The sequence below is a fragment of the Salvelinus alpinus genome, chromosome 37 (genome assembly GCF_045679555.1).
Source record: "Salvelinus alpinus chromosome 37, SLU_Salpinus.1, whole genome shotgun sequence".
NCBI classification, from domain to species: Eukaryota; Metazoa; Chordata; class Actinopteri; order Salmoniformes; family Salmonidae; genus Salvelinus; species Salvelinus alpinus.
This window is the reverse complement of record NC_092122.1, coordinates 1,584,550-1,598,637: the sequence shown is the minus strand read 5'-3', so window position 1 is coordinate 1,598,637 and position 14,088 is coordinate 1,584,550.

Genomic DNA, 14,088 nt, shown 5'->3' with positions numbered 1-14,088 from the left:
GCTGATGTGGTTGGTCAAGCTGTCATATAGCCTCCACTGTGGCCAGGCCGGGAGCTGATATTAGCAGACAAGGGGTGAGCGATGTAGCCAGGACTGGCATGGGGGTCCGACACACACACATACGCACACAGGCACGCATGCACACCCACACACACCCACGCATGCACACACACACACTTCACAGCCGGAAGCTCAGGGAGAGAAAGGTCAGTGCTGTTCAGCTGCGTGTAATTAATCAGACAACCAGCCAAGTGACAGACACCACCATTATCAATATTCACACACAGACACACACCCTTAACCACATGCACACAAACAATCTCAACCAGATGCCTAAACCTAATTAACTACCATCTCTTCCCTGTGAGGTAGAAACACACCGGAGGAGACTAACTAACCAGAGAGAAAGGGATTGTTGTAAATGTATAAGGGTAGCCATCAATTTGACCTTGACTCTTGAGAAACAAGATGATGAGCAACAGTGTTCACTCATTCAATCTGACTTGATGCATGCCAATGAATTACTTATGGTGATGACTAATGCATGCAGGGAATATGAAAATGAAATGTCAACACATTCTGAGTGGCATGATATTATAGACGTGACAATAGTCCATTAATGCATGTTACATTTACTTTTTCGTCTCCTCTTTTCTCAGCCTTCCCTCAAAGACAAGACGTAATATATAATATAGGATCTGTGATACTCAAATTAGTATACACTACATGACCAAACGTATGTGGACAAGTGCTCGCTGAACATCTCATTCCAAAATCATGGGCATTAATTTACACAATAGTTAACCCGAGGAAAATGGGGTAGGGTCATGCTTTTTCAATTTCAGTTTGGGAGAGTTTAGTATTTTAAAAATGTTGTTCAGAGGAGGGTCATGTAATTTGTAATCAATTAAATGTCATATCGCTCAGGGTTTGAGAATTAGCTGCTTATAGTATCTCATGTGTGCCAGGTGATGCCCCTCATCCCTTATTCTCTGCTGGGTGCGCAATATCAAGTGCGCCTAGTGTGCTCTCAATAAAATTATTCAAAGCCTGTACTAGCTTTTCTCAAACGCTGGTCTGTGGACCGACACCAGTCCGTGGAGGAATGCTTGGTCTACGGTATATTTTCTTAAATATGTTTTTTTTTTGTGTGGCATATTTGATTCAAATAAATACTACTTGTGCAATGCACTGAACTATGCATGCCTCAGTAAATAATTTGTGTTGCCATGACTAGGTATAGCTACACCAAACACACACACACACACAAGCTAGCCATGTTGTGCAGCCTTCGCGCTCTCTCTCTCTCCCTAAATTTGTTTCAAATAACAGCTGCTGGCTAAAACTAGACCATGGGATATGTCAGATTTGCCTCAGCAATGATGCTATGAAGCCATCGAAAATGCACAGACATTTCGAAAGAAAGTATCCACATCTCAAGGATTAACTTGAAGATTTGTTTAACAAAAAAGAGATGACCAACCCCCAAAAAGTTTTGCACAATAATTTCACTGACAACAGAGTTTCGTGAAAGCTTCATACTTACTCTCTCATAACATTTCCAAGTGCCCGGCTCCTCTCACTATTGTTTAAAAGCTGGTCATACCCTCAGTCTTGGATGCTTGTCGAGAGGTTTAAGGCCCAACTGCTGCTACAAAGATCAGAGAAATCCCACTTTCCAATGACACTGTCACACGTAGAATTTTTTATATGTTCCCCCTATTCTCAATTCTGGCTGACGTGGGTGATGTAGACATGGATCAAATGCATAAATTCATGGGGTCACATCTAAGCAAAACTCTGCTGAAATTCGAGGATTACTTCCTCTCAAAATCTGATCCACACCTGCGAAAGCAGTGGATGCGTAATCTGTTCACCAGCACTGAAGAGACTCACAGCTTGTCACCGGTTCTTGATGATAAACTATTGGAGCTGTCCTGTGACCAAGTCCTGCTCGCTCATTTTAATGACATGCACTTGTCCACATTCTGGCTGTTCAGCAGCGGAGAACACCCGCAACTCTGGGAGATGGCAGTGAAGACTTTAACCTTTACTTAACACCCATCCCGGATCCGGGAGCATCCTCATCAGTAAAAGCTGACTAGCATAGCGCCACAAGTAAATACTAGCATATAAATATCATGAAATCACAAGTCCAATACAGCAAATGAAAGATAAACATCTTGTGAATCCAGCCATCATTTCCGATTTTAAAAATGTTTTACAGCGAAAACACAATATGTATTTCTATTAGCTAACCACAATAGCCAAAGACTCGACCGCATATTTTCACCATGTTTCTACCGCATAGGTAGCTATCACAAAACCGACCAAATAGAGATATAATTAGTCACTAACCAAGAAACAACTTCATCAGATGACAGTCTTATAACATGTTATACAATAAATTTGTTTTGTTCGAAAATGTGCATATTTGAGGTATAAATCATAGCTTTACATTGCAGCTACCATCAAAAATATCACCAAAGCAGCCAGAATAATTACAGAGAGCAACGTGAAATACCTAAATACTCATCATAAAACATTTATGAAAAATACATGGTGTACAGCGAATGAAAGATAAACATCTTGTGAATCCAGCCAATATTTTCGATTTTTTAAGTGTTTTACAGTGAAAACACAATATAGCTTTATATTAGCTTACCACAATAGCCAAACACACAACCGCATTTCTTCACCGCATAGATAGCATTCGCAAAAACCAGCAAAATATATAAAATTAATCACTAACCTTGACCAACTTCATCAGATGACAGTCTTATAACATCAGGTTATACAATACACTTATGTTTTGTTCGACAATGTGCATATTTTGAGCTGCAAACCGTGGTTATACATTGTGAATATGTAGCATCGATTCACCAGAATGTCCGGAGCTATTTTGGACACTCACCTAATCTGACCAAAGAACTCATCATAAACTTTACATAAAAATACTTGTTGTATGGGAAATGAAAGATACACTAGTTCTTAATGCAACCGCCGTGTTAGATTTTTAAAAATAACTTTACCATAACAAACAGCTTGCGTTATTGCGAGACAGCTCCCGCCAAAACGGCACAGAATAGGAATCAACATTTTCCACAGAAATAAGAAATAACATCATAAATTGTTCTTACTTTTGCTGAGCTTCCATCAGAATCTTGTACAAGGAGTCCTAGGTCCAGAATAAATCGTTGTTTCGTTTTAGAATGTCCTTTTCTCCTGTCGAATTCGTGCCACAATGCTAGCCAATGTTGATGACGTTCCCAGTTTCTCTCGACGCAAAGAACGGAAAACTCCAAAAGTCCCAATAAACGTTGAATAAACTGATGAAACTCGGTTGAAAAAACCTACTTTATGATGTTTTTCTAATATGTATCAAATAAAATCAGAGCCGGAGATATTAGCCGTGTATACCGAACGCTTATCAGAAGACAATATGGAGGTGCTTCGCGCGCCTAGGTAGAGAAAGGAAATTCCTGACCTGCCACTCCAAAAGCTCTTGTTCGACCTCAGATCAAGCTTGACACCCCATTCCACCTTCCACTGCCTGTTGACATCTAGTGGAAGGCGTATGAAGTGCATGCATATCGATAAATATTAGGCAATTGAATAGGCAGGCCCTGAAACAGAGCCTCGTTTTCAGATTTTTCACTTCCTATCTGGAAGTTTGCTGCAAACTGAGTTCTGTTTTACTCACAGATATAATTCAAACAGTTTTAGAAACTTGAGTGTTTTCTATCCAATAGTAATAATAATATGCATATTGTACGATCTAGAATAGAGTACGAGGCAGTTTAATTTGGGCACGATTTTTTCCAAAGTGAAAACAGCGCCCCCCCATTTATCGCCCCCCAGGTTCCCTTGGAGAGTTCATCAATGAGCTTGACGCCTTGATAAGTTCCTTTCCTGAGGATGGCTCACCTCTCACAGTTCTGGGTGACTTTAACCTCCCCACGTCTACCTTTGACTCATTCCTCTCTGCCTCCTTCTTTCCACTCCTCTCCTCTTTTGACCTCACCCTCTCACCTTCCCCCCCTACTCACAAGGCAGGCAATACGCTTGACCTCATCTTTACTAGATGCTGTTCTTCCACAAATCTCATTGCCACTCCCCTCCAAGTCTCCGACCACTACCTTGTATCCTTTTCCCTCTCGCTCTCATCCAACACTTTCCACACTGCCCCTACTCGGATGGTATCGCGCCGTCCCAACCTTCGCTCTCTCTCCCCCGCTACTCTCTCCTCTTCCATCCTATCATCTCTTCCCTCTGCTCAAACCTTCTCCAACCTATCTCCTGATTCTGCCTCCTCAACCCTCCTCTCCTCCCTTTCTGCATCCTTTAACTCTCTATTTCCCCTATCCTCCAGGCCGGCTCGGTCCTCCCCTCCTGCTCCGTGGCTCGACGACTCATTGCGAGCTCACAGAACAGGGCTCCGGGCAGCCGAGCGGAAATGGAGGAAAACTCGCCTCCCTGCGGACCTGGCATCCTTTCACTCCCTCCTCTATACATTCTCCTCTTCTGTCTCTGCTGCTAAAGCCACTTTCTACCACTCTAAATTCCAAGCATCTGCCTCTAACCCTAGGAAGCTCTTTGCCACCTTCTCCTCCCTCCTGAATCCTCCTCCCCCTCCCCCCTCCTCCTCCCTCTCTGCGGATGACTTCGTCAACCATTTTGAAAAGAAGGTCGACGACATCCGATCCTCGTTTGCTAAGTCAAACGACACCGCTGGTTCTGCTCACACTGCCCTACCCTGTGCGTTGACCTCTTTCTCCCCTCTCTCTCCAGATGAAATCTCGCGTCTTGTGACGGCCGGCCGCCCAACAACCTGCCCGCTTGACCCTATCTCCTCCTCTCTTCTCCAGGCCATTTCCGGAGACCTTCTCCCTTACCTCACCTCGCTCATCAACTCATCCTTGACCGCTGTCTACGTCCCTTCCGCCTTCAAGAGAGCGAGAGTTGCACCCCTGCTGAAAAAACCTACACTCGATCCCTCCGATGTCAACAACTACAGACCAGTATCCCTTCTTTCTTTTCTCTCCAAAACTCTTGAACGTGCCGTCCTTGGCCAGCTCTCCTGCTATCTCTCTCAGAATGACCTTCTTGATCCAAATCAGTCAGGTTTCAAGACTAGTCATTCAACTGAGACTGCTCTTCTCTGTGTCACGGAGGCGCTCCGCACTGCTAAAGCTAACTCTCTCTCCTCTGCTCTCATCCTTCTAGACCTATCGGCTGCCTTTGATACAGTGAACCATCAGATCCTCCTCTCCACCCTCTCCGAGTTGGGCATCTCCGGCGCGGCCCACGCTTGGATTGCGTCCTACCTGACAGGTCGCTCCTACCAGGTGGCGTGGCGAGAATCTGTCTCCGCACCACGTGCTCTCACCACTGGTGTCCCCCAGGGCTCTGTTCTAGGCCCTCTCCTATTCTCGCTATACACCAAGTCACTTGGCTCTGTCATATCCTCACATGGTCTCTCCTATCATTGCTATGCAGACGACACACAATTAATCTTCTCCTTTCCCCCTTCTGATAACCAGGTGGCGAATCGCATCTCTGCATGTCTGGCAGACATATCAGTGTGGATGACGGATCACCACCTCAAGCTGAACCTCGGCAAGACGGAGCTGCTCTTCCTCCCGGGGAAGGACTGCCCGTTCCATGATCTCGCCATCACGGTTGACAACTCCATTGTGTCCTCCTCCCAGAGTGCTAAGAACCTTGGCGTGATCCTGGACAACACGCTGTCGTTCTCAACTAACATCAAGGCGGTGACCCATTCCTGTAGGTTCATGCTCTACAACATTCGCAGAGTACGACCCTGCCTCACACAGGAAGCGGCGCAGGTCCTAATCCAGGCACTTGTCATCTCCCGTCTGGACTACTGCAACTCGCTGTTGGCTGGGCTCCCTGCCTGTGCCATTAAACCCCTACAACTCATCCAGAACGCCGCAGCCCGTCTGGTGTTCAACCTTCCCAAGTTCTCTCACGTCACCCCGCTCCTCCGCTCTCTCCACTGGCTTCCAGTTGAAGCTCGCATCCGCTACAAGACCATGGTGCTTGCCTACGGAGCTGTGAGGGGAACGGCACCTCCGTACCTTCAGGCTCTGATCAGGCCCTACACCCAAACAAGGGCACTGCGTTCATCCACCTCTGGCCTGCTCGCCTCCCTACCTCTGAGGAAGTACAGCTCCCGCTCAGCCCAGTCAAAACTGTTCGCTGCTCTGGCACCCCAATGGTGGAACAAACTCCCCCACGACGCCAGGTCAGCGGAGTCAATCACCACCTTCCGGAAACACCTGAAACACCACCTCTTTAAGGAATACCTAGGATAGGATAAAGTAATCCTTCTAACCCCCCCCCCCTTAAAAGAGTTAGATGCACTATTGTAAAGTGGTTGTTCCACTGGATATCATAAGGTGAATGCACCAACTTGTAAGTCGCTCTGGATAAGAGCGTCTGCTAAATGACTTAAATGTAAAATATAAATGTACGTTTTAATCCCCTTTCATTCTACCTACTTATGTGAGACCAGCTTCTCCTCTCTTGCTCCAACAAAATCAAAATATCGCAACAGACTGGCTGTTGAAAACACCTTGACACCCTTGGGGGGACCCTGGCACAAAAAAATTGAGAAAGGCTGGCCTATACTATAGGTTATAGGCCTAGGCTATATGAAAGGCATGCTCAGAGAAGCACAGGGCAAAGTAAAATTTGTAAGAAATTGTGCTTCCTTCCGAGTTTTTTCACTGCTGGGATCAACAAGCTCTCACAGTCTCACATCAAAATTAGACATCAAATTTCGAACTTGTTCCAAACGTCAAATTTCAAAGTGTTTAAGGTTAAGTTTAGTTTAACCTCTACAGGATGTGTTCCTAAACCGGGACAGTGGTTGCTCAATATGCGATAATGTGACTAGAATGACGTTGTAAACAACAGCCAACTAGATGTGTGAAGGTTAGTGTATTTTCGGTTGGGAAGATAATGATCCGTCATGTATGACATTACTGGGAGTGTGTAAACGTAAATTGTTTATTACCATAGCATTTTTGTATGTTCTCTATTGTTATGTACTTGAAAATGTACAAATTGACCAATTCGGCACATTTGGGAAAACTCCTGGCAGACTTGATACAAAATAATGTGAGGTAATTCTTCCCAGGATCAGTCTAAAACTTTGCACACACTGCTTCCATCTTGCGGACAACATCTAAATTACACCTAGAATCCTTTCTCAATGTATGGCCTTTCTCTTGCATTTCAAAGATGATTGAGAAATGTTTTGGAAAATGCATTAGATTTGACCAGATTTAATGTGTTATATTCTCCTACATTAATTTCACATTTCCACAAACTCCAAAGTGTTTCCTTTCAAATAGGCTCAAGAATATGCATATCCTGGCTTTAGGTACTGAGCTACAGGCAGTTAGATTTGGGTTTTTCATTTTCGGTGAAAACTGAAAAAAAGGGGTCAGATCTTGAAGACGTTCTCTACATTTTAAAGGTTAGGGTTGAGTTTAGGCATTGACTCTGAAATCTTGAGGTTAGGCATTAACTCCAAATGGTTATGGTATGGGATAGGCTTTTGCACCAGCAGCAGATGCTTACACCCATCTGCTATGCCAATACACAATGCCCTATCTGAACTGAAAACTACTTGAAGGTGACAGCGCTCACTGTTGAAAAAAAAGCTATATCTGTTCTCCCGGACTAGACCTAGTGATGTCCTTTTTTAGCTTGCGAGGGAGAACGTGAAGATGAGAAGGAGGACCAGAGGTAAGCTTGCTATTACTGTAATTGATTTGAATAATAACAATGTATTTCATTGCCCATAATGAAGCTATTTATCATAGTTATTGACCTCACATAAGCCATATTCAATTAATTTACTTTCATTAATGTGAAGCGGCAGCTGCGGAGATGGAGAGCGCACGGGTACTGAAAGTAGGCTAATTCGAGAATACCTAATTAATTTAAACAGTACATGTCAATTTATGTTACTACCAACAAGAGGGCTTTGTGTTGGAGCCTATTTCTTCCTATTCAAGAAATAAGAGGTAGGCCTACCTGTTTGACAGACAGAATTATAGTCTACTATCCATAGATTTTGTCAGCCAATTCCTTCAGTCCCCACTACTTAAATATCTCAGTGTCAGTGAAGAGCTTGGTGTGTTAAGTTAAAACCAGGGCTCGAATTAAGGGGTGTGTGAGGGTATTGTGGCTTTTGTGAAAGAAAATAGCTGAAAGCATAGGCCTACCCCTTGTTGAATTAGGATTTAAAAAATATGGACCTTATCATATGAAGCAATATATAATTGCGCTTTAGTTCGCAATGCTAGAAACAATCTGTAACATGCTGGAGAAAGACATGAATTCAATGCACATGGGACATATTTGGTTTGTCTCTATGACATTCAGAGGCTACCTTCTATAGCTGAGGACAAGAATATGTTTTTTTTTAACTTTTGCTTGGGATGTAATGATTCTGTCAATTGACTTTCGATATTTCAACAGGCTATTAACTTCTTTGATATAGGGGGCAGCATTTTCACTTTTGGATAAATTGCGTGACCATAGTGAACTGCCTCCTACTCTGTCCCAGATGCTAATATATGCATATTATTATTACTATTTGATAGAAAACACTCTGAAGTTTCTAAAACTGTTTGAATGATGTCTGTGAGTATAACAGAACTCATATGGCAGGCAAAAACCTGAGAAAAAATCCAAACAGGAAGTGAGAATTCTGAGAGTGGTCGATGTTAAAGTCATCGCCTATTCAATTCCCTGTAATATATGGATCTTTTTGCACTTCCAAGCCTTCCACTAGATGTCAACAGTCAGTAGAACGTGGAATGAAGCTTATGCTGTGTTGTGGGACCGGATGGGAGGTGTTTGAGTCAATGGTCTGGCAGAGTGCCAGTTCTTGGTCATGCACTTTCCTCATGATATCGTCATGCGTTCTATTACTTATAGAGACTGAAAAGAATGCTCCGGTTGGAATGTTATTGGATATATATGATAACAACATCCTGAAGATTGACTCTCTACTAAGTTTGACCAGTTTATTCGACTTGTAATATAACTTTTTGAAGTTTTCGTCCGACGTTTGCCTGCATCTGCGCGAGCGTTTGGACATGTGTACTACACACGCTAGCAAAATTAGCTAATTGGACATAAGTAATGGACATTATTGAACAAAACAACGATTTATTGTGGAACTAGGATTCCTGGCACTGCATTCTGATGAAGATAATTAAAGGTAAGGGAATATTTATGATGTAATTTCGTATTTCTGTTGACTTCAACATGGCGGAGAAATTTTGTTAAATCTGAGCGCTGTCTCAGATTATTGCATGGTGTGCTTTTTACTAAAGTTTAAAAAAAATCTGACACAGCGGTTGCATTAAGAACAAGTGTATCTTTAATTATATGTAAAACATGTATCTTTCATCAAAGTTTATGATGAGTATTTCTGTTATTTGACGTGGCTCTCTTAATTACTCCGGATATTTTGGAGGCATTTCTGAACATGGCGCCAATGTAAACCGAGATTTGTGGATATAAATATGCACATTATCGAACAAAACATAAATGTATTGTGTAACATGATGTCATATGAGTGTCATCTGATTAAGATGTTCAAAGGTTAGTGATTAATTTTATCTCTATTTCTGCTTTTTGTTACTACTATATTTTGCTGGGAAAATGGCTGTGTTTTTCTGTGGCTATGTACTGAGCTAACATAATTGATTGGTGTGCTTTCCCCGTAAATTACTTTTGAAATCAGACATGTTGGCTGGATTCACATGTGTAGCTTTAATTTGGTGTCTTTCATGTGTGATTTCATGAAAGATTGATTTTTATAGTAATGTATTTGAATTTGGCGTGCTACATTTTTTCTGGATTTTGGCCAAGTGGGACGCTACCGTCCCACCTATCCTAGAGAAGTTAAACAACATATTAACTCTAATTCAGTCATCAGCAAGCCAGGTAGCCTTAGAAGGAATGCAAATTAATTATTTAGGCTATATTATTATTTCAAGGTTATAGCCTGTCATTTAAGAAATCAATTGTGAAGCATATGTGACACAATACAGGCTGGCAGGAGCAGCCAGTATTTGAACAACACATCAACAACAGCACTTCAAAAACATGCCTATATATTTAGCATTAAGGATGAATAAAATTGTATTTACTAATTATTCAGAATTAAATAATAATGAAACGAAAAATGCCTAATTAGGCTACCCAGTCATTCTACAGTACCTTTGAATTCACTTCTAGAAACACGAGTTTGGCCAGTCTTTGGTTTGTGGATCATGTGTTGATCTTATTTCTTGGGATTTCTCTGGACTTCATTTACTGAGTTCAGCTCATGTTCAGTCCACTGACTGCGTCACTTCCTGTTGAATCTGCAGACGTGCTGCTGTGCGTTTTGTTGCTGTGCGTTTTGCTGCCAACTTTACTTTACTTTGCTAGCTGACAACTTTACGTTTTTTTGTTTTGTTTTTGTTTTTAATTACCGTTTATATTTTTAGTTTTTCCATCGCAACTTTTTTCCCTCATTCAACTTTTTCACTCCGGACGCTTTATCTGGACATGGTTCGTCAACACCTTCAACAGCCGAAGCTAAGTAGTAACATTAACATGATGTCTTCTAATTGCAGTCGCTGTACTCATAATATACAGGAGAACGATCGCCTTACGGCGAGAATAGCTGTGCTACAAGCCCAGCTTCAGACGCAATCGTTAGGCAAGGGTAATTTCAGTGTAGGAAAGGAAGAAACAGCGTCTGTGCCACCAGTAAGTACAGATAGTAACGTTAGTATAAATCCCCCCGCACAGTCCCCGCAGCCGGACAACTTTCTCATGGCTTCTGGAGGGAAATGCTGTTGGAATGCTCAACCGGTGTCGCTCATTCAGCCGACAGAAACTTTCAACCGGTTCTCCCCATTATGTAGCGAGTCGGAGTCTGAGTCTGAGTCTTCTCTTGTCTCTACTCCTCCCGTTACGGGGTCTGAGACGCCGAAGGCTCCCACCATTAGCTCTGACAAATTGAAAACCCTAGTCATTGGCGACTCCATTACCCGCAGTATTAGACTTAAAGCGAATCACCCAGCGATCATACACTGTTTACCAGGGGGCAGGGCTACCGACGTTAAGGCTAATCTAAAGATGGTGCTGGCTAAAGCTAAATCTGGCGAGTGTAGAGAGTATAGAGATATTGTTATCCACGTCGGCACCAACGATGTTAGGATGAAACAGTCAGAGGTCACCAAGTGCAACATAGCTTCAGCGTGTAAATCAGCTAGAAAGATGTGTCGGCATCGAGTAATTGTCTCTGGCCCCCTCCCAGTTAGGGGGAGTGACGAGCTCTACAGCAGAGTCTCAGCACTCAATCGCTGGTTGAAAACTGTTTTCTGCCCCTCCCAAAAGATAGAATTTGTAGATAATTGGCCCTCTTTCTGGGACTCACCCACAAACAGGACCAAGCCTGACCTGCTGAGGAGTGACAGACTCCATCCTAGCTGGAGGGGTGCTCTCATCTTATCTACCAACATAGATAGGGCTCTAACTCCTCTAGCCCCACAATGAAATAGGGTGCAGGCCAGGCAGCAGGCTGTTAGCCAACCTGCCAGCTTAGTGGAGTCTGCCAATAGCACAGTCAGTGTAGTCAGCTCAGCCATACCCATTGAGACTGTGTCTGTGCCTCGACCTAGGTTGGGCAAAACTAAGCATGGCGGTGTTCGCCTTAGCAATCTTATTAGGATAAAGACCTCCTCCATTCCTGCCATTATTGAAAGAGATCGTGATACCTCACATCTCAAAATAGGGTTACTTAATGTTAGATCCCTCACTTCAAAGGCAGTCATAGTCAATGAACTAATCACTGATCATAATCTTGATGTGATTGGCCTGACTGAAACATGGCTTAAGCCTGATGAATTTACTGTGTTAAATGAGGCCTCACCTCCTGGTTACACTAGTGACCATATCCCCCGTGCATCCCGCAAAGGCGGAGGTGTTGCTAACATTTACGATAGCAAATTTCAATTTACAAAAAAAGAAATGGCGTTTTCGTCTTTTGAGCTTCTAGTCATGAAATCTATGCAGCCTACTCAATCACTTTTTATAGCTACTGTTTACAGGCCTCCTGGGCCATATACAGCGTTCCTCTCTGAGTTTCCTGAATTCCTATCAGACCTTGTAGTCATAGCAGATCATATTCTAATTTTTGGTGATTTTAATATTCACATGGAGAAGTCCACAGACCCACTCCAAAAGTCTTTCGGAGCCATCATCGACTCAGTGGGTTTTGTCCAACATGTCTCTGGACCTACTCACTGCCACAGTCATACTCTGGACCTAGTTTTGTCCCATGGAATAAATGTTGTAGATCTTAATGTTTTTCCTCATAATCCTGGACTATCGGACCACCATTTTATTACGTTTGCAATCGCAATAAATAATCTGCTCAGACCCCAACCAAGGAGCATCAAAAGTCGTGCTATAAATTCTCAGACAACACAAAAATTCCTTGATGCCCTTCCAGACTCCTTCTGCCTACCCAAGGACGTCAGAGGACAAAAATCAGTTAACCACCTAACTGAGGAACTCAATTTAACCTTGCGCAATACCCTAGATGCAGTTGCACCCCTAAAAACGAAAAAGATTTGTCATAAGAAACTAGCTCCCTGGTATACAGAAAATACCCGAGCTTTGAAGCAAGCTTCCAGGAAATTGGAACGGAAATGGCGCCACACCAAACTGGAAGTCTTCCGACTAGCTTGGAAAGACAGTACCGTGCAGTACCGAAGAGCCCTCACTCGATCATCCTACTTTTCCAACTTAATCGAGGAAAATAAGAACAATCCAACATTTATTTTTGATACTGTTGCGAAACTAACTAAAAAGCAGCATTCCCCAAGAGAGGATGGCTTTCACTTCAGCAGTAATAAATTCATGAACTTCTTTGAGGAAAAGATCATGACCATTAGAAAGCAAATTACGGACTCCTCTTTGAATCTGCGTATTCCTCCAGGGCTTAGCTGTTCTGGATCTGCACAGCTCTGCGAGGGCCTGGGATCGGGAGAGACATTTAAGTGTTTTAGTACTATATCTCTTGACACAATGATGAAAATAATCATGGCCTCTAAACCTTCAAGCTGCATACTGGATCCTATTCCTACTAAACTGCTGAAGGAGCTGCTTCCTGTGCTTGGCCCTCCTATGTTGAACATAATAAACAGCTCTCTATCCACCGGATGTGTACCAAACTCACTAAAAGTGGCAGTGATAAAGCCTCTCTTGAAAAAGCCAAACCTTGACCCGGAAAATATAAAAAACTATCGGCCTATATCGAATCTTCCATTCCTCTCAAAAATTTTAGAAAAAGCTGTTGCGCAGCAACTCACTGCCTTTCTGAAGACAAACAATGTATACGAAATGCTTCAGTCTGGTTTTAGACCCCATCATAGCACTGAGACTGCACTTGTGAAGGTGGTAAATGACCTTTTAATGGCGTCAGACCGAGGCTCTGCATCTGTCCTCGTGCTACTAGACCTTAGTGCTGCCTTTGACACCATCGATCACCACATTCTTTTGGAGAGACTGGAAACCCAAATTGGTCTACACGGACAAGTTCTGGCCTGGTTTAGATCTTACCTGTCGGAAAGATATCAGTTTGTCTCTGTGAATGGTCTGTCCTCTGACAAATCAACTGTACATTTCGGTGTTCCTCAAGGTTCCGTTTTAGGACCACTATTGTTTTCACTATATATTTTACCTCTTGGGGATGTTATTCGAAAACATAATGTTAACTTTCACTGCTATGCGGATGACACACAGCTGTACATTTCAATGAAACATGGTGAAGCCCCAAAATTGCCCTCGCTAGAAGCCTGTGTTTCAGACATAAGGAAGTGGATGGCTGAAAACTTTCTACTTTTAAACTCGGACAAAACAGAGATGCTTGTTCTAGGTCCCAAGAAACAAAGAGATCTTCTGTTAAATCTGACAATTCATCTTGATGGTTGTAAAGTCATCTCAAATAAAACTGAAGGACCTCGGCATTACTCTTGA